The 21916-nt window shown below is 36.3% G+C and overlaps 1 protein-coding gene across 1 annotated transcript in view; it reads right to left on the bottom strand.

Annotated features, from left to right (window-relative positions):
• LOC107746012 (receptor-type tyrosine-protein phosphatase delta-like) overlaps positions 1-21448 on the bottom strand; it is a 70845-nt gene extending 49397 nt beyond the window's left edge. Inside the window, exons 1-4 of the mRNA XM_016560047.1 lie at positions 21362-21448; positions 18421-18443; positions 15244-15326; positions 13121-13160 (exon numbers count right to left, since the gene is read on the bottom strand). The gene's annotated coding sequence lies outside the window, so the exon portion shown is untranslated. The remainder of the gene's footprint in view (positions 1-13120; positions 13161-15243; positions 15327-18420; positions 18444-21361) is intronic.
• Between the last annotated feature and the right edge of the window lie 468 nt (positions 21449-21916).

Below are 21916 nucleotides of genomic sequence, written 5' to 3'. Positions count from 1 at the left end.
GAGTATGGGTCACCATACTTGGCCACATGTCACGTCACTTTTCACTTTTTCACTTTTCACTTTTCAATATTACAGCGAGAATAAAAGTTACTCCTTCTTTCTTTGCGTGAACATTTGGGCGGCGTTATGCAAATCTTCCCAGATAGTGACAGAGGTATGTGGGGGTGTGTTAGAACGAGCCGTTTTAGATAGGTGTGGCTGACTCTTAACTTTTATAAAGAATATCTCTTTGGATTTGAGACTTTAGTCTTTGCAACTTTACAGATCTTCTTTATGCACCAAGAGCTTGTAACACTCCTAAGAGAAAGGAAAAATTTAAATCGCATGAAATGACCCCTTTAAAACGTATTTTTCTTCATTTTAAATTCTAACTTTTCAAAATCCTACAAATATTTGCAAGTTTACAGATTTAAATTAGAATCTGATTTTCGATTTGGACTGTGTAGACAATGTGGATTTTGTGTTTGTCTGTGTGTGTGTGAATTATTTTCCTCTCCCCTGTGTTAGAGCCATATGCTACCCTACCTAATCTGGAAAGAACAGAGATCATTATGATAACCTGATATTTCCTGCTTCAACTCCATTTGTGCCAAAAGTCGATAGCTAAGCTTTGTGGCTACGTCTGTGTGCATATAAGAGAGACAAGCACAAGAGACTATGAAAGAAAGCCGACAGCAAGTGTATATATGTGTGTATTTGTGGAACAGCGAGACATAGCTGCTGACTAAACAAATCTGCATCTTAATTACTTATTCAAAGATGCAACGAGTCAAATAATTGATATTTATTACTAAGGCACCAATCACGTTAACATGCACAGACACAATTAGCCTGCAGTTAGGTGATATTTAGTCTTGATGAGAGGGCTAACAGCATGTCATACAACAGTGAAAACAACACAGAGTGTCTGTGATGAGCTTTTAGCCCATTCGGAGTACATGTTAAAGGGGTCATAGGATGCTACATGCACTTTTACAAGTTGTTCCTAATAATGTGCTAATTAGCAAGTTTCACGATGAATACAGCTAAAGTAAACAGTCTGTGAGAGCAGCTCGGAAGAGAGGGGCGGGGTCAGCATAGCTCATTAACATTTAAAGGAAAATGCTACAAAAACGGCTGTCGTTTTTGACAGGGTAAAAAGGGTATTTTTTTACACTACCATTGAGAAATTTTAACCAAACTATGTTACAGACTTTTCATTAAGACCCTAAAGAATCATATCAACTTGTGGAAAATGGGCATCCTATGACCCCTTTAAAAGGAGAGTTTACACAAAAATTACACTTTTTTTTTTAGTATTTATTCACCCCCATGTCATTCCAAACTCATAGCCTTCTTTCTTCCATGGAACACAAAAAGAGATATTTTGTATAATATCCTGGCTGTTCTTTTACATTCAATAAAAGTGAATGGGTACCAGTGCTGAATCTCCAAAATGACAAAAAAAGAGCACCATAAAAGTGGCCCATATGATTCATGCAATATTTTCCAAGTCTTCTGAAGCCATACAATAACTCTTAGTGACAAACAGATCAAAAATGTAACTAAATATCGCTCTTCATTCTCAAATATTGCACCTTTGATGTCTCGTATTGTGCAGGCTTTCCTATCAATCTGCACCTTTGCATGCACACCAATATGCTTATAACTACCAAAAATCTGTTTATTGAAATAACCCGTTTCACTGGTTTACGTGCAAACCAATGACCCGGCGATGCAAAAAAAACATTTACAAGACTTTTACAAAAAAAATCAGGTTCATGTTAGTGACATCAAAACATAAGCATTCGTGCATTCCACTCATAGTATTCTATTTAGTATGTGAGTTCTGATGGTAAATAAAGCATTATAAACCCCAGAGTATTCTAAAATGTCAGCGGGAAACTCAGATTCTCCTCTCATGTTTACAGTTTCTACGACTGTACCACTTCTCCTTCAGCTGCACAAGATGAGGACACATATTACTTGGGTTAAAAAAAGAGTTGGAGTATATAATATATTTACATTATATACAACCAGAAACACTTACTCACTCTGGTTGGATGTGCTTAAATTTGCAGGAAGGATGCGTTCCTGATACATATCACACATGCACACTTCAATAATCTGATGAAAGAATGCAAGTTAAGGTGTTGGGCAAAATTGGAGTAATGGGCAAAAATTGTGTTGATCGGTCACAAGATAACTGAGAAGCAATGCTGTTTGATGTCATTGACTTCAACCTTGACACAACATCCAAATCTGCCATATTCAATTATGCTTTTATGGTGCTTTTTGTTATTTTAGAGAACTTTCATTATATGGAAAGGACTGACCAGGGTATATTTTTAAAAAATCACCTTCTGCTCTCCACAAAATAAAGAAAGTCATATGGGTTTGGAATGATGTGAGAATTTGGGGGAACTATTCCTTTAATGTCTACACAACTTTTATTTTAAACCACATCTCCTGTATTTCAAGTGAAAAAAGGATCCAAAATTGCGTAGGCATTAAAATGACTACAATAAAAGCTCAATAGACGAGCTCAAACTCTGACTGAACAATGCACTCTTATTTTGCTGAACAACATCAGTTTTTAACTATCAAATCAATTTGTGCTCTAAGAGTCCGTGGACATGAGCAGCAATTTATAATGCAGCATAACTATAGATGGACCTGCAATGCCATAAATACGACTGTTGTACTATTAATGCTGTACAGCAGGGGTCTTCAACAGGGGGTTCGTGCTAAATGTTTTATTATCCCTCCCACATTAAAATGCATTAACTAAAATTAAAATGCACCATAAAAATGACTCTGTCTGTACATCATTAATCATTTTAATGGCATTGCCATGTAAGCATCATAGAAAAGTAAATAAATCCATACATTTGATACTATATGCATGTTATTGTAGGACAGGCTTCAAATGTAACAGGGGTCCCTGCTCTGTCTCTTCTCCACCAGGGGTTCCCTGGCCTGAAAAAGGTCCAAGACCCCTGCGGATCATTCAAGTAAATCTGTTTGGCAATAACGGTGGTTACATAAGGTGATTTGCAGTATTGGGGAGGAAAAATACTGTGTGTGTTTCCCAGTGTTTGTCCGCAAACACGCAAAAACGCTCACTCAATCGGATATAATCACTAACTGGAAAGAGAGATCACCACCAGGTACTAAGAACTGAGTTCAAGACCATGTTTTCTCGTTTTGAAACAGCTTCTCATCTCTAATACGCATCCCATCACATGGGCACTCAAATATATAACGGCAAAGAAAGACAATTCTTTGGCCATATGGCCACTGTAACTCAACACAAGAACATGTTAGTGTATTACAAACCCAAACTCTACAAAACCCCTCATTAAGTCTCTGTACAACAGATGCAGCTGTCAGGGCAAGAGACAGATGAGGACAAAATGACATGTAGATGTGGGACAGTCTCGCTGGCAGCCACTCATTGCCTTGACAACGCAGAACTCCAATTAGAGCTACTTTGACATGGAGCAGCTGTGACAGTTAACAGGTACACACATCTGTCTCACTCTGGCCAAAAGTAACCTGAAGCTTCTACATATGGAACGCCCTGCATGACACGATCACATGGGTCTTCTGCGCGTTCCAAGTGACTTCTTCAAACTGTTTCACTGTTGTACTTCAATGCAACATTTAAAGACCCTCTAGATGTTTCAGTCTGCCAAAGAAAGAAAAGAAATATTGATTTGTTCAACAAAACAAACAAACAAAAAGAATGGCCAGTCCGGATGTTTTGGGCAAGAGCTCAGAGCTCACTTGCAGACCCAGTGTATGTCTAAAATAAATAACTATATGTAATAGGGCTGCATGGTGTGGTAAAAAACTGACATTGCGATATTTTGTTTTTCTGCAATATATATATTGAGATATTTGAAAAAATACAGGAATTTTCACCAGATTACATACATACAGTAGCTACTGTATATTTAGAAAGAATTAATTATTTGAGAGTTAGTGGGGTGATTTTGTTGGGGAGTGCATCAGCATAATAAATAAATAAATAAATAAATAATAAAAAACTGAAAAATCTTGTTTTATTTTGAAGATTTTTTTTTTATACCTCTTTCAGTAACCATTTCAGAAATCTCTTTCCACTTGAGTTTTCATAGGCCACATTCCCACTATTTTTGACCAATTCAATATGAATAATATGACTATAAAATAATAATAATTGCCATGATTTCATTGTGATTATTGATAATAATATTGATATTATTGTGATATTATGAAATAAAAATAGAAGTAAATTATGTAAAAGAGTAAAAAGATGTAAACGCCACACTTGAACCATATATGTATGCATATATGTATAAAATATTTATTTATTTTCTGCAATATTGTACAATGATAATACTGTATCTCCTCTTTCAGGTGTTCACGAGTAACTTGATTCCATCTTCAGGTCACAAAAACCCATCAGTTCCAACTCCTTAATGTCTGGGCTTGAAATATTTCTTTGCACCTTTTTTCTTTGGTATTGTATAATCATGTATTCTTGCTATAAATGATTAAAAAGGGAAGCAAGATTTTTTTTTTAATGGATCTGTACCCCTAAATACATCTTTTGAGAATAGGTGCTTAAATAAAAACACACTTAAGAAGACAAACAGCTTGTATAAATGGATTACCATAATTTCATATTTTATATCCTGCAAATGGAATTTGTAGCACCAAGCTAAAACAAACCATAATCACTACAACAAGCCTTTTTAAAGTGCCGGATCACTTGCGACTGAGGATCATTCTTCTTCTTTTTTTTCATCATACACCAATACTTTTCCCTGCTGTTCAAAATTGGAACATGGTATGCAAGGCATATATTACAAAGGTACTTTCTATCTTCATATACTGTAGCTGTCAGTAAAACTAGCAATAAAATTGTTTATAAACCACTCATGAATAGTTCTAAATAGGATCCAAACAGGAATGGTTTGTATTGAATCAAACATCTCAATTCAACAGTAACAGTGCTGTAAGTAACAGTGTGTTCCTTTATGTGGCATGCAGACGGTAACAATTAGAGTGTGCAACTGAACAGACTCAACTAGAACACATGACATTACAGTCATTACGATATGTAATGATCTAACTTAATCCAAAATACAGCAGTGATATTTCATTACCTACATACAAATTTACTTATATCATGATTCATGTTAAAATGCCCCACAGGGACTTGAGGGAACATTTTTGATGATCTAAACAAATCAATAAAATCAAACTGATTCATGAAACTGCACTGTTTTATTAAAACAGCTTCAGAATAACTTGTATCGACTACCACATTATAAGCCATGGTGCTTACTGTATGTGGATAGCACTAGTTTCCTGTTTGCCCCTCTTCTCCTCAGAGGCAAAAATGCTTTAAAAAATTTTACAAACGTATGTGACGTGAGAGGAGTTCAACTAGACTTCCAGACAGATGTGGTAATGCTCAAAAAAAAAAAAAAACTAACCTTCCAAACAGATGCACAAATACTCAAGAAGTAAAGTAAGGGATAATGTACAGTCAGCCAGCCATTACTGCAAAATAAACCCTATATTCTGATCACCCTTTTGAGGTTTACTTTGCAATAATGACCGTCTCTGTACATTATCCGACTGTACATTATCCCACTTATTACACAGCTGCTTGAAAAATAAATAAATAAATAAATGGACATGAAGCATCGATTTGAGCTGAAATTATTTTATCATGTAAGAAGAAAAAGATGAAAGAGCTAGACTTGAAACTAGCACAGCCATGTAGGAAATTGGTTGTCAGTTGTGAAGGAAATGTTTTGATTGATCATAACTAATATTCCTTTTCCTTGCAGGCCTAACATTTGCCTGCTTTAGTTAGTGTGTTGCAATAATGGATGCATATGGACAAGATGGTTAGGTGTCTGTCTAAATATAAAAATATAACAACCCATGACTTGAGTAACAAGCTGAAGTCATCAAAAACCAAATCATGTCAACTTTGCCATGCATCATTACTATATAAACTGTTGTACTTTTTTTGTTGTGAGGATTCTGATTAAAGCATATTCAAAGACATTTTCTGGAGTTTGTCTATACCACACTCAAAAAAACTATTTTTTGCCTCTTGTTCAATTTAATTAATTAAAACGAGCTAAAGTAACATAAAAGTAACCAACTAAATTGTGTTGACCCAAATAAATGTAATTTATTTTGAATGAACTAAATTAAATTGTGTGCAAAAACTTTCTTCAATTAAATTAAGTAAGGGTAATGAACTCTTTTTTTGAGTGTGCTGTGCAGCAGGTTAGTGGAAGACTAGAGATTTTAGTCCCAAGTGATAGTGTTCAAAAGGGACGAGATGTTGTCTGACTCTATGCGTCGCCAAAGACGCACCAAGAGTATACATTTATTAGCGTCGCTTGAGCCGCTTTGGGGATACGTGGCCAGAGACGAGAACCCAACAGGCATCTTAAAGGGATAGTTCACCCAAAAATGAAAATTACCCCATGATTTCCTCACCCTCAAGCCATCCAAGGTATATATGACTTTCTTCTTTCAGACGAATACAATCTGAGTTATATTAAAAAATGTCCTGGCTCTTCCAAGCTTTATAATGGCAGTCAATGGGTGTTGAGAATTTGTAGAACATAGGCGTAGTGTAAGCTCTGGTGAGAAGTGATGAACGTGGAAGTGCAGAGAAGAGAGCAAAACAAGACACTTGTCATGAATTAGAAGTACAAAACGAGGATTTGTAAAGAAAAATTTATTTCGATGTAAAGAGGAGACTGGTTTTCCTTTGCTGTAAACAAAACTTGGTTCTCTTGAGACTAGCATATTCTTACCGGAGCTTACTGCTGCTGCACATATAACATATGTGACTCTGGAGCACAAAACCAGTCTTAAGTCGCTCGGGTATATTTGTAGCAATAGCCAAAAATACATTGTATGGGTCAAAATTATCGATTTTTCTTTTATGCCAAAAATCATTAGGACATTAAGTAAAGATCATGTTCCTAAATATATTTTGTAAATTTTCTACTGTAAATATATCAAAACTTAATTTTAGATTAGTAATATGCATTGCTAAGAACTTCATTTGGATAACTTTAAAGGTGATTTTCTCAATATTTAGATTTTTTTTTGCACCCTCAGATTCCAGATTTTCAAATAGTTGTATCTCGGCCAAATATTGTCCTATCATAACAAACCATACATCAATGGAAAGCTTATTTAGTCAGCTTTGAGATGGTGTATAAATCTCAATTTCAAAAAATTTACCCTAATGACTGGTTTTGTGGTCCAGGGTCACATATATGAAATAACCCCCATACATAACATACATGAAATTACCCCATAGTAGATCTATACAGGTGGAGCTGGGGAAGGTGGAGGGTTTCTGAAGTGTGCTGCAACTGCTACAGCAAGCACTAGCCAAGTATTTGAACGTTGAGCAGCAAGCTCATTCATTGGCTGCTGATGTGAAAAGAAACCAATCAGCTGCTTCATGTGAATAATGACGTGATTATTTCAGATTGAGTTAGAACCTTTAGGCATGCGCCATCTAGAGTTTAATGACAGAACTTTGTATATATTATATATTTTTATTTTAACAAAATATACATTTCTTTTCCGTTTTTATAACTGTGTATCAAGTACAAAAAGTATGCAGAAGTTCAGTTCCATTTCACTGTGCTTCATCTACCTGTATTCAAATCCAGGAATACATCACAAACTCCTCACTCTTTTGCATTTCTATTCTCTCAACAGTAGCTTTAAGCACACACAAATGTAACTTTTGGGATAAATGCAGTTTTGCACTGATTGAGTCAATCACAGTCCCATGAACTGGCTTGAAACTCAATCATTCAACCACTATATAATGGCTATTGAGTACAAGTTCATCTTAAGAAGGTTAGAAATCTTTTTCAAAAAGAACCCTTAAACCATATGGTTTTGACAGTAATGCACATGCAGAACACTTGAGCTGATCAAGCCTTAAGGACTGAGCGCATCAGTGCTATTTAACTCTTCTCCAGTTTCAGGAAGAGATTTTACTGCTAGCTTTCAGCTCAGTGTCATAAGCACAACTTTCACTAGCAGAAGCACTTAGGACCCACACCTATAAATGGTATCAGAGATGAACGTCTGTGCAATAAGCACAAGGATTGTGCCTCTGTGATGTCTACATTATTAATATAAACCATATGCCGCTGAAGCTGAGGCAACCTGCTTTTTAAATAGTGCAGGTTTTCAAGTGTGCTCCGAGCAACCCTTAGTCTGCAGGTATGGAAAAGAAATAAATTATTCAAAACTTAAGAAAATCACTCTCTCTCTCTCTCTTCATCCATCTGTCATTTTCTCACAGCTCTAGGTATTGCGGGTCAAACACTTACCACTTCGCTCAGACCAACCGCCAAACTCTCCTCTCCGTTCCTCCAAATTTGTTCTCTTGCATATGCAAACCTTAATACCCAAACATCATAATACCCCTCGCTTTTCCTTCCCTCCCCCTTCTGTCTCTCACACACACTAAGAGCATTAGGAGGTATAGCAAAAGTCATCACACATAATCCCCTTCCATGTGAACTTTGCTCAGATGTAGAGTCATTCAGTTTATTGGTCCATTAAGAATATGTTTTTAATGATCTGTGGAGAACATTCTGTCATAAACAGTAATACTTTAAGCTCAGCATAATGCCCTGGAGCACTGGGTTCCCTGAACATCACTGAATGATCTAAAAGGCAGTAGTGAGGAAACCACAACAAAAATCCATGTCAATTCAGACAATAAAGCAATTGCAAATGCCTACTATATATATATATATATATATATATATATATATATATATACACACACACACACACTATATATATATATATATATATATATATATATATATATATATACACACACACACACACAGTATATATATATATATAGCAAGAATGTGACAAATAGTAATATTAAGAACATGATGCAATGCTCCTTATCAAAAACATGTTAATATGCTAGCAAAACAGCAGCCAAAAAGTGGGAATGTGCATGCAATATAGTCTTCTGTATTAGCCTGCCTATGATGTACAATAACGGATTTCCCATCGATTCACATGCAATTGTAGCTCGAGTGGATGACTGAACATAACAATGAAATTATTTTGTCATTTCCTCTACAATAACCGGGGAGCGGATGAGGCTTTTACTCCTCGCCTACCTGATCAACATCGCTGTCTGGTTCAGGTTTACAATCGGGTCTCACCGGCTCGGTACCGCCTGTGAATTCATCTATAAGCACCAGAGATATAATCCAGAAGCCCGTCCTCTCCCTTCTGATGATCACCGATGCTGGGCTGCACTATAAAAAGCACAAGAGCAGCAGAAGCACTGCGTGTTTCCAGCGCTCGTAAAGAGCTCGCAGGTCTTTCTCTTTGATGATGCTGATGCTGTGTGTGCATGCAGAAGCGCTCGCGCACACACTCACGCGCAGCGGAATATATGAGGGGACGGGCTCGAGGCAGGACAGAGCGGCGGCGGAGTGACGTCAGGTGCCCCGGAATGAATCTCCGGTTCAGGGAAAATAAATAATTTGGAGACATTGCATTTGCACATCGGAGAAACTAAAGGTAAACGTCCAGAAACTAGGCCAGTGAAATTTGACAGTTTGTATAGCGACAGTTCAGGGTCCCTATATCTTCATCTTTAACATCCTAAATAGTTTTTTTTTTTTTTTTTTGCTTGTGGTTCTGAGACCATGCATGACACGGTTTAAAATCGCATTTGACAATATTAATGTGTGGTACAATAATGATTAGATATAGTCTAATCATTTTAATTGGGAGACTGGGGTAAGTTGCCACACTTTTTACTCCAATGAATATTTCTTAGGTTAACTTTATTTTTAAAAGTGAATTTCATTCACATATTAAAATAAATAAATAAAGAAGCAGGGAGTGCTGTCTATATGGGGTAAGATGTCACAATGGATCCTCATATTAAACAGCTTTTAGGAGAATGATTAATTTCATTTTAAAAAATGTAAAATAAATAAATATAAAATATAGTATACTAATAAATATATAAAAATATGATGACATTATAATTATATAATTATATGCTGATTAACATGAATGAAATACTTTAAAGGTGAAGAGTGGAATGTATGCATCATCAAAAGGAATTGCAAAAATAATCACTGTTTTCAACCATTGGTGAGTGTTGGATTTCTCAGAATGATCAAACAAACAGTGAAAGATTATTTCAACCTACGAATGGCAAGTTGTATTGCAAATATGTGTTTAATAATTGTTAAAAAAAAATACATATTGATTGTCTATTGTACAAAACACAATAAAAAGTCTACATGCTAAAATATTTCTTGTTTTTTTATTATTTTTTAATTTTAGCATCTCAGGAAGCGAGAAATATAGGGACACTTATGATGAACTATTTTAATTAACTGTTTATTGCAGCAGAATTCAATTATATGCAAATTGAGGTGCTATTTTTTCTAGTGGGCTGAATTTGAACAATACACAAAATAAATGCAGAATGAAATTTGTTTCTCTCTCATGCTCACTGTCTTTCTCTCTCTCACACACACACACACACACACACAGTTCACAGTCACAAAGATGTATGCATCATCAGTACCCCAGTTCCCAGAGAGATATGTAAATGAAGGCATTAATTTGCTTTAGTTGCAGAAAGTGCTCAGGTAACCACAGACCCGGCAGCCCTCACATAAACACTCGCACACACATAACGAAGAGTTATTTCTGGAAACATCATTAATCGACCATACAAATGTAAGCTTGCATGTATAATGCATCATACAAATAAAACATTTTTCAGTATGTTGGTGGATAGATGGAGGTATTTGATGCTCTTAATCAGAATGTCAGCGTAAGAGCAGGAGACACTCGACATTTTGCACCAAATTAACACACAGCAAGATACCAAACACATGCACTCACACACACACACACACACACACACAACATCAGAGTGCTGACATTTAATTACTCTCGATCTGGCCTTTGAAAATGAAAGAGAAGAAGGAGTAACAGAAACTTCTATCATCTGTGATGTGTATCCTTCGGTGAACTGTTGATTAAAGATTATTCAGCATTCTCCGTCACTGAAGCTCATGCGATTTCTGTGCGCGTGTTTTCTTTCAAATGGTTGGTGCTCTGTAATCCTCACACTAATCTGATTTCTTGTGTGAGTGTGAGCACGTGAGAAAGAAATAGAAAAACACAACCCAACCCATCCCCCAGATATTCATCCTTCCTATCTCCCTCTAACACACAAACTCGTGCACACAAACACACACACAGAGGGCATTATTGTGATCGCATGGCCAGTGTCTATTTTTTTGTCAGCTGAATTAAGTGTAAAAGACATTCTCATACACCGATCAACTTCAGCTGACTTCCTGCTGTACTGTACATGAACCCATCTACATTTAATTCAACTAAAAAACAACTAACTGAACAGACTTGCAAAAGAAACACACATGCACGCAAAGAGCTGTTCCCTTTCATGGGAACTTCGAACTGCATCCTCTAGGGGTCGCTATGGGAAACGCCTCGTTGTGACCCGTGTCTGAAGCATACATTGAAAAAACACCAACTCGTTGGCCGGCGACAGCCATGACGTCACTACCGGTGCGACTATAGTATAAATAGGCGCCGGGAGCACACATCATTCTCTTCTTCGTCTTCATTGACGCACGCGATGTCCTCGAGGGGGCAATCTGCGTGCATTGCGAGCGTTTTCCAATAAAAAAGCTCCGTTCTCGTTTGTCTCTATTTTCAAGTAAAGAGGGGCAGCCATCTGCTTCCCGCGAGAATGAGAATGAGCTTGTGGGGTTCGCAGGTGGACCTGGCCGATGGGTTTAAGGAGGGGCTTTCCCTCTCACGCTCATCGGCGGCGGGAGAGACGAGGACGCAGTGTCTCGTTCCCTACTCAGGGAACCATGGTTACATAAGTAACCTGAGACGTTAGTCACAATTCATCTATGTGTGAAGCTAATCTATTCTTACAGTATGTTCAACTGAAGTGACCATAATCAGATATTTTAATTATATCCACACTATTGCACATCTAAAAACCCACTCTCTCTATCTCTGTGATTGAGTGATTGCATGTACACATTTATCATATTTTCTGTCCATTTAATAGCTGAATTTCATTGCATTCGATACAAAATATCAAACCAAGTTGCATCTGCAAATAAATAATGCTTTTTCTCAGAACATTTCATATTAAACTACACAGTATAAACATGTTCCACACTGTTTTACAACCAGAATGTGTGCACGACTTGCTAACCTTCATTTTAAACGATATATCTCTTTTTTATTTGAAATGTATTGATTGAATTGTGTGTTTGTAATATATTTCTTTAAAATAAATGTTACGTGGTTTTATATTTAATGCAAAGACACTATACATTTGTGACCCTGGAAAAAAATAATATATAATATAATAATAATTTATATTATAACAAAATATTAATACTTTTACTCAGCAAAGATGCAATAAATTGATCAAAAGTGTCAATAAAGACATTTATAACCTAACAAAAGTTTCCTATTTCAAATAAATAGTGTTCTTTTCTACTTTCTGTTTGAACTTTCTATTCATCAAAGTGTCCTTAAAGAAAATTTATCAATATTATATTAATAATTATAATATAATGTAATAGATTATAATATATTACAATATAATAATTTATAATATTATAATAAAATATTATACAATTTCTCACCCATGCACAATATCAGAGCATGTGCATTACTTTTCAAGTCAAATCTCTGCAACTAACTGGCATTTGTCTTGCTCCACCAGACTTTTGGGGTGCATTTAATGGAATTATCTGGAAATTGCTATTTAGGCCTACTCCTAAGGGGGGAAATTATCTAGCCAGTCAAGTTCACCTTTAGACACAACATGGCAGAACTGTTCCACTTCCTTCCATTAAATCAAGCACAAAACTGGCTGAGGCAGGAATGGTTGGATATATTACATGTATGATTTCTATAATACAGAACAGCCAACTGCAAACCAGGACTGGAATAACTGGTGTTGGATTGAGCTTGAGGTTATAAAGTGCACTTGATAAATGCATCAAGGTGTTCTTACCTGTTAGTGTCCCACATGCTGCTGGTCAGAGTTACGGAAGCTGATATGAGACAAAAAGAAGAACATACAGTATTATCATATCTTTCAAGTTTTAAAATGTTACAACATCAGCTTCCAGAGGAGGGCAGCAGCAGTCTCACAGCATGAAATAATGCCTTAAAATCAACAGCAAAAGTTGTGCCAAACACAGGAGGATGGCCCCTGCTGTGTCTGCTTTCTCCTATGGTTTATTTGCACCTTCTATTTATAGATGAGCTATGTGAAATATACTATCTTCATCTATCACTTTAATGCACTACCAGATTCATAAGTACCACCTCTAATAAAGAGATGGAGAGAAAGGAGAGTGAGAAAAAGAAAGGGATAGTTATTGAGCGCCTGAGAGGAGAGGGGGAAAACGATCGAATGCATCTAATGCAGCTCCAGTTTAGCACATTAAAACAGACAGATGCAGACACACACACACACACACATGAGAAAGAAGACATAAGGAGTGAATCAAAGAGCGAAAGAAAATATATGGAAAGAGAGGGAGTGAGAGGAAGAGATTGAAAGAGATAGAGACAGAAAGAGTGAGTTAGAAAACCGACAGAGGAAGAGGGAGAGACAGAGAGTGAGAGATGAGGTAAGTATGTATTTTTAGTGGATTACATCGTCAGTGTCAGAAAGAGTTGGATGCATCTGTGAGTAGCTCTCAATAATGCAGCAGTGTATGCACTATAAAACACACACACACACACGCACTCTAACGCGCTAAATCCGCTGAGGTTTTATGGTCATATACAGAATTCATGTGCGCGGTATTTGCTGCGAGGCTTGACAGAAGCTGGTCAGAGAGCTACTTCAGGACCAACTGTGTGAGAACACAGGAAGAGGGAAACAGGGGTGTGGGGAATACAGAGAGGCATTTGTATTTGTGACTCTTTTCAGTCAAAGAGTGGCTCTGTTCCAAATCCTAGTGAGCTGACTACTGAGGCTGCATTTTAAGACATCTTCACATGCGACGGCTGTTCCACAAAGTAGGCAGCATGACTGTGCCCCTTCTGATATTCCTAGTTTAGACCAAATTGTAAAGCATGTAAGCCTCCACGGTGAAAACGACATCTAGGCTGGTCGATGAAATGAGGGAAATGTTGACTATAAGCTACATTTATTTTAACATACAGTAATATTGTGAAATATATTTAAATATATTTTAAAATGTAATTTATTCCTGTGATGCAAAGCTACATTTTCAGCATCATTACCCCAGTCTTCAGTGTCACATGATCAATAATACGATCATGTGGTGCTTATCTCATGTCTTACTTTTATAAATGTTGAAAACAGTTGTATTTTTGTGATACAAATTTTTCAGGGTTCTTTGATGTACGGAAAGTTCAAATAAACAGCATTTATTTGAAATAGAAATCTTTTATTAGATTATAAATGTCTTCCCCGTCACTTTTGATCAATTTAATACATCTTTGCTGAATAAAAGTATTAATTCCCATACGCAAATGTAACATATGTACAAATATAAAATTTCCATATATGAAATATATTGTCATTAGGAATTGGACCTATTGGAACAATTTCATATATTAACATATATGTCCATACAAATATGTATGTTTAATATATTTTTGGACATATATGTCATGTTCAGTTTTACTATGAGGATGTTATATACAGTATGTTATAAACTGTTCATTTTCCCAGAGAATGTATGTATGTGAATTATATATGGTCTTATATGGCAATATCACTCCTGATATAGGGCAATATATGTTATATATTACATTTCCGTATGGGTTTCTTTAAAAAAAAAAAATTGTTTGACTGACCAATGGCAGTTTGTTCAGACAATTAGACACTTTAGCTTTACAACTGGATCATTTTACTTGAGTGAATTTTATTTTATTTGTTGTTAGCTTAGCAACAGGCTAACTTTCTAAATATATAAAACAATTGTTGTTGGAGTCACCTGTGTTTGTCACAAGCTGCTGCTGCCCATGCAATGTAAAGTGTTCCAAATCAGCCACTTATGACTTGGCATGCTTCCCTAGAATGTAGTTAGCTAGGCTCATTGGGTTTTGGACAGAGCCAGTGTGTGTGAATGTGTGTGAATGCAAACAACTTACATGTGCTAATATGAGTTTAAACGGAGTCTAAACTCAGCTGTCTCTCGCTGGGAGGAAAGAAGGACAGACTCCACAGGACTCTCCTGAAAGATGAAAAACTCATTAAACACACACACACACACACACACACACACACACAGGTTTGTTTTTGTGAATTGTGGGGACATTCCATATGCGTAATGGTTTTTATACTGTACAAACCGTATTTTCTATCGCCCTATACCAACCCTACACCTAAACCTACCCCTTACAGGAAACTTTCTGCATTTTTAGATTTTCAAAAAAACTCATTCTGAATGATTTATAAGCCTTTTGAAATACGGGGACACTCAAAATGTCCTCATAAATCACCTTCTCGTTGTAATACCTATGTCATACCCATGTCATTATACAAATTTGTGTCCTCATAAATCACAAAACGCACGCGCGCGCACACACACACACACACACACACAGCCCTTTTAAATCCTTCTCTCTCAAACATCCACACACTCACTGAAAGCATCAGTTGGGATTTGACTGTTTTTCGGTCTAGTTTGGAAACAGCTGATTCAGGTATTCTACCACTAATGCTCTGAGATCAACAGACATCTGTCTGAATATGAAGGTCTTACTGTGAGTGTGTAACTTTAGTAAGATGAAATGAAATTATGTCTACTATTAGACTTTTAGTACTCTGCATGACAGAAAATGGTCATATATTCAGTATATATACATTACTGTTCAAAAGTTTGGGTCAGTAAGTTTTTATTTTGTTTTGTTTTATTTTATTGTATTTATTTATTGAAAGAAATTTTTAATTTTATTTTATTCAGCAAGAGCCAAGGACACACGTATTTGACAAAAATTTACAGTAAAGAAATGTATAATGTTCCTAAAAAAAAATCAAATAAATGCTGTTCTTTCTATATTTATAAAAAATCCTGAAACACATGTGTCATGCTTTAAGTAGCACAACTGTTTTCAGCATCACAAAAATAAATTACATTTTAAAATATATTAAAATATAAAACAGTTCTTTCAAATTGTAATAATATTTCACTGTTCTCTACCGTTTTCACTGTATTTGATCACATAAATCCAGCCTTAGTGAACATGAGAGATTTATTTAAAAAACTTTAAAACATCTTGCTGACCCCAAACTTTTGAACAGTGTGAATTTTTAATGTGTGTGCATATGTACAGGGGGCCCAAAAGTCCACTAGCAAAATAAATAAATAAATAAAGTTATCCAGCATTTGAGAATGTTCCACTGAGCATCTTATGTGCTTCGATGGAAGCAAGAACATCTGGCCTTTGGAACAAATTTGTTTACATTTGATTAGTGACCTAGAAATAATGCAGAAAATGTCATTTTAGGCAAAAAAAAAAAGAAACATTTCGCTGTAGTCTCAGAGTTTTGGACCCCACTGTATGCTGTATCATTTTCAAACATCTGGATTGGATCTATTTTTAAATGAGGAACATAAATGATCACACTCAAGTGTGAGATTGCTGTGACCAGATGGGGTGTATTTTGGGTTTTAAGAGCAAAAGGGTGTGAATGCATTAAGAACATGTGGCCACTAGGTTGTGCTGTTCACTTTCTTTCACCGGCCACAGTATTGATCACGAACTGCTTGTAAAATTACCTGAGAAATGTGGTGGGAACAAAAATGCAGCACTGCTTATTTATGACGTAACATGTTTATGCAATACATGTTTTATAGAGTCTAATACGCAAAGTGTGCATGCTCATATGTGTTCCTGAGTCAGACAGTATATAGACTGAAGAGCCTACAACAGTCAGCCCTTTGTGTGTGTGTGTGTGTGTGTGTGTGTGTTTTATAGAGTCTAATACGCAAAGTGTGCAATTATTGTCTGTTTCCTGAGTCAGACAGTATATAGACTGAAGAGCCTACAACAGTCAGCCCTTTGTGTGTGTGTGTGTGTGTGTGTGTGTGTGTTTGAGAGAGAGAGAGAGAGAGAGAGAGAGAGAGCGAGAGAGAGAGACCGAAAGGGTTTAGTGAGAAAGAGAGAAGACATTTCACCCCTCACTGAATGGAGGTTTTATTGATCTCAGTGGACATCAGCGCCTTCCAGCATGGCCTTGTACAGAAAGGCACATTAAAACATCTAAACAGCGTTAGAGTGTTGAATATGAGAGAAGACAAGTCTTAACTACTGGCTATCTAAGACAAAAAAAAGATGCAAAAGTGGCCTTTTGATGTTTTTAACTGCTCTGGATGAGCATTCTTCATAGACAAGTACAGAAGATGAAACAGCTGAACTGAATACCACTGTGTTCATGCCAGGCCCAGAAGGAATCTGCTGGGTTTTTGCATCTCCTGTGCTGATTTTACGAAATTTAAACATAGTAAAATGTGAAGCTGAGCTGATAGTACTACACTTTCACTGATAGCTGAAAGCATTATCAAATTACACAAAATATGTGCGCAGAGTTTAACTCTAAAAATGTGGTTCTGCCGACATCGAGAAGAAACTCACGACTGTATGCGCGCTTAGAGACAGATAAACACGACGAATACGTACAAAAACACTGCGACTCACAAGACAAAAAACACGAAAACACCTTTCTGTCGGGACAGAGAGAAGCCGCAGCGCGTGAACGCGCCGCCATCTTCTTTTAAGACTTTACATTTATTTTGAAAGATGAAGCTCGCGTTTATGGTAAGGGGCGTTACATTTCCGACGCGTGCTTGTTGTGTTCGGCCAATCACAATGCACTGGTTCAGCTGGCCAATCAGAGCAGACTGTGCTTGTCAAAGGAGGGGGCTTTGTTGAAAACGACGCGTTTGAGAGAGGCGGGGCATAGAGGACCTACAATAATGTACAGTATTTGAAAAATAATGTGTTTTTTGAACATTAAAGCATGTCAACATATTCTGTTACACCAAATACACAAAATAATGATCTTTAAAATAGCATCATATGACCCCTTTAATAAACTAACACCCAAGTGGCGCGTTAAGTGTAGACGGGCGTTCCAGTTCTGTGCTGATTCAGTTCGTGGCTGTTTATATATCTTATAATTAAAAGGGTTTCTGGTGCAGTAAATTTAAAGATTGATCTCTGCCATGTGCCGCATTTCAAGTATCACCTCTCATTCTCACTCTTGTCACCCTGCTTGTTAGTTTTTCCAAGCTGTAAAAATACCAGTATGAAGATCTCACTTACCTCTGTGTTCTATTTGAGTCAATCTGGAAAACAGACAGAGAGAGAGAGAGAGAAAAGAGTGAGATGAATACAGTCATCCAAAATGACAGCATTACACCAACACTTCATTATCATGCAACTGTTTTCCATACAAAAGATCAAAAATGCAGTCTGCATGAACTGTGGCAATATCAGATGCTCTGTCATAGCTGATGTAACGCAGTGATTCCCAACCAGGGCCACGCATACCCAAGAGAATACTAGGAAAGATTTTGATTTTGCTTTGGTAAACCTCTAAAACGGAAACTTAGGCTTTAAATAAAATAAATTAGGGCTATAAAAGGATTAAAATAATGTGAAACAAATGTGCAGATAATATTTTCAGTTATTTTTAAATAAAAAGTTATGTGTCCGTTTGGTCAATTTGTAACATGGAACATATGTGCATGTTCAAAAGTATTTTTTTTTAAATTTCATTTATTTCAATTAATTTTTTTAACAAAAGAAAGAAAGAAAGAAAGAAACTGATATTTTTATTCATTAACAATGCATTAAATTAATCAAAATAGCCAGTAAAGACATTTATGGTGTTACAAATGATTGTTAAATAAATGCTGTTCTTTTTAACTTTATATTCATTAAATAATCCTGAAAATAAATTAGCAATGTTTTCACAAATATATTAAGAAGCCTGGAGTAAGTTCAGCTTTGCATCACAGAAATAAATTATGAATTTAAACAATAATAATAATAAAAATTATTACTTTTGATAATAATACAAATTAAAAGGGACACATTTTCAGTTTGGTGTCATTAATGTAAACACTAATCTATCACACTGCAGAACTGCTACGGGAAGGTCAAATCATTCAGGTATCAACCGGCTGACAGGTCAAGGGGTCATGTCAAGTCAATGCACTAACCACCACACATTGTAAAAGAGGCGTGCATATGTTTGAGTGAAAATGGAGCAGGTCACGACTGTGACCAGGCCTGTCAATCCTGAACTCGATTTTAAGAGTTTTCTCCCTGTTTCTCTCTTCTTTTCACACTCATCTTCTCTCTCACATTCGTACACACACTTTCACACCCACATCTTGAGAGAGTTGTTTGACTGTGTGCCTAATGATAATAGATGAGGTGTCAGGATGAAGGTGAGAGACACTAAGTCATCCTCACAGCACGAGGGAGAAACAGCTCATTTCTAGCTCTCTTTCTCTCTTTCATTTTCACTTCAACTAAATCTACAGGCGCTAAAATGGGAGAAAAAGTGCCTATAGAGCTTCTATTCCAACACACTGTTTCCCATTTTATTTTACTCTTACTTTTAAATATAATGTGGCCGTCTGTGCTTGAGTTATGGAAGGGAGAACTTGGATATTCAAACTGGGCTGTCTTTTCAGTACACATTAGAGCAGCGGGAAGAAGTCAGCACTTTACACAAGTCTTGTGAGAAAATGTCAAAATATGACAGGGCTGAACAGAAATAAAAAACTGCTTATGCAAGCCTCTTGTCTCTCAGAGAATCACTAGAATACTCAGGAGCCTTCATATACATTCACAGACACGAAGAGTCCCAAACTAACATAAAGCATAACGCATAAAAGTTATTTAATGTCATTCAGTTCAATACATTTTTACAATTACTGGGTAAAAATGATCAGAACTTCACTGTAAAAATACAGCAACAATGTTTCACAACACGCATTTTGGTGACTATATGTCATTAAACTGTATAATATTAGTGAAGTAATATATGACAGCTATTAAAATCTAGACAAAATCTATAGCTGTAATAATTGCATAAATTATTATTAGCATAAATGATAATTAGCATAAATGTCACATGGTGACCCAAGGATAAGTTTAAATGGTCTCTCCAGTGACTGTTGCATATCAAAGTAATAAACATGACACTAAAATAACACTATGAACATAAACTAATCAACACAAAATGTAACTTACAACACACCAATGTACATACTGTAACTGTGAATAAAAATAAGAATATAATTTAAAATTGAGATTTTGTCAATTCTGGGGATTCCCCTTTCACTAGGCCTAATTAGGAGATGATTCATACTTGTTTTTTTAAGAAATAAAGGTCACATTTTATTTCAAGGTCCAATTCTCGCTATTAACAAATCATTAACTATGACTTTTGCCTCAACAAAGTCTTAATTTTCTGCTTATTAATAGTTAGTAAGTTAGTTGTTGAGTTTAGGTGTTAGGTAGGATTAGGGATGTAGAATATGGTCATGCAGAATATGTGCTTTATAAACAGGCTTCTAATAAACAGCCAATATGTTAATAATAGGCATGCTAATAAGAAACTAGTTAATAGTGAGAACTGGTCCCTAAACAAAAGTGTTACCGAAATAACTTTATTTTAACAATAGCAATCCATAACATAGTAATAATATATATTACTATATTTTATTCGCACATTAAATTAATTGATTAATTAATTCGTTTTAGGCTACTTCTAAAAACATACAATGTAAAATGGCATGTGTTGTCTTTTAAAATATAATACTTTTTTTTTCTTTTTTTTTACTGTATTTCAAGGTATCTGACAGTTTTACTGTAGCCCATTATTCCTGACAATATTTTGAATTTTTTTACAGTGTGGTTTGTAATAGCCCGCAGTCATTGCAAGTTTATAAGAAAACCAATCAACTTCAAGACTTTTAATGAGTTCACCCTGTCCTAAAATGTTCGACAGAGCTAACAACTCTAATAAATAATTCAATTTAACAGCGGTCTGCATTTACGGCTGAATAACGACGTGTTCTGTGAGAGCACTATGAAATCCTGGACATTTCTAAATTGACTACCTAGCAATAGTTTGTCTTTCAATTAATTTCACAGCACTCACACTCACACGTACACACACACACACACACACTTGACCAAAGAACCGGACGACCTCGCTCTATTGTGAAGCCGCGTGAGCTCTTACCGGATTCTCCAGGTACAGTCGCGGTGCGAGGAGATCCCGGTGGAGAGCCGTCTCTCTATCCGCCCGAGTGAGAGTCCAAGATCTGGTAACTCCGACAAAAGACGAGTGCAGTCTTTTATCCCTGGTTCTCAAAAACCCGACGTGTCCACGCGCATAACCCGATAAAATTGAAGAGCTTTAGAAGCGTTTGAAGTGGTGCGCTTCACGCGACGCGCTCGCACCCTGCTTTTAAAAATACTCTCCAGACGCAGGTGGGCTTCGGGGTCGCGCAAAGCCAGAAAAGTCAGAGCGCAAGTTGATCTCAACACATATCTGATGAAGACACGAACAAAGATATGCAGGATGCAGCCAGTACACACACATGCGCGCGCGCGTAAAGGGGGTGACGATTTAGGATAGATTTTTTGGGGGGGCAGAAAATTTCAATAGCATATAAACTGCATTTTAACCAGGAAATCCGCTTGTTTTTTGTGTGTGAGATGTAACACAACTTCATGATAATAAGAGCCCAAAGGGGAGCTCATCCCAGAGCCACAGAAATCTCATCATCATTCA

This window comes from Sinocyclocheilus rhinocerous, unplaced genomic scaffold (genome assembly GCF_001515625.1).
Source record: "Sinocyclocheilus rhinocerous isolate Xijiao unplaced genomic scaffold, SAMN03320098_v1.1 scaffold288, whole genome shotgun sequence".
NCBI classification, from domain to species: Eukaryota; Metazoa; Chordata; class Actinopteri; order Cypriniformes; family Cyprinidae; genus Sinocyclocheilus; species Sinocyclocheilus rhinocerous.
Note: the sequence above shows the minus strand (reverse complement) of the source record. Positions and strands in the feature narration are given on the sequence as shown.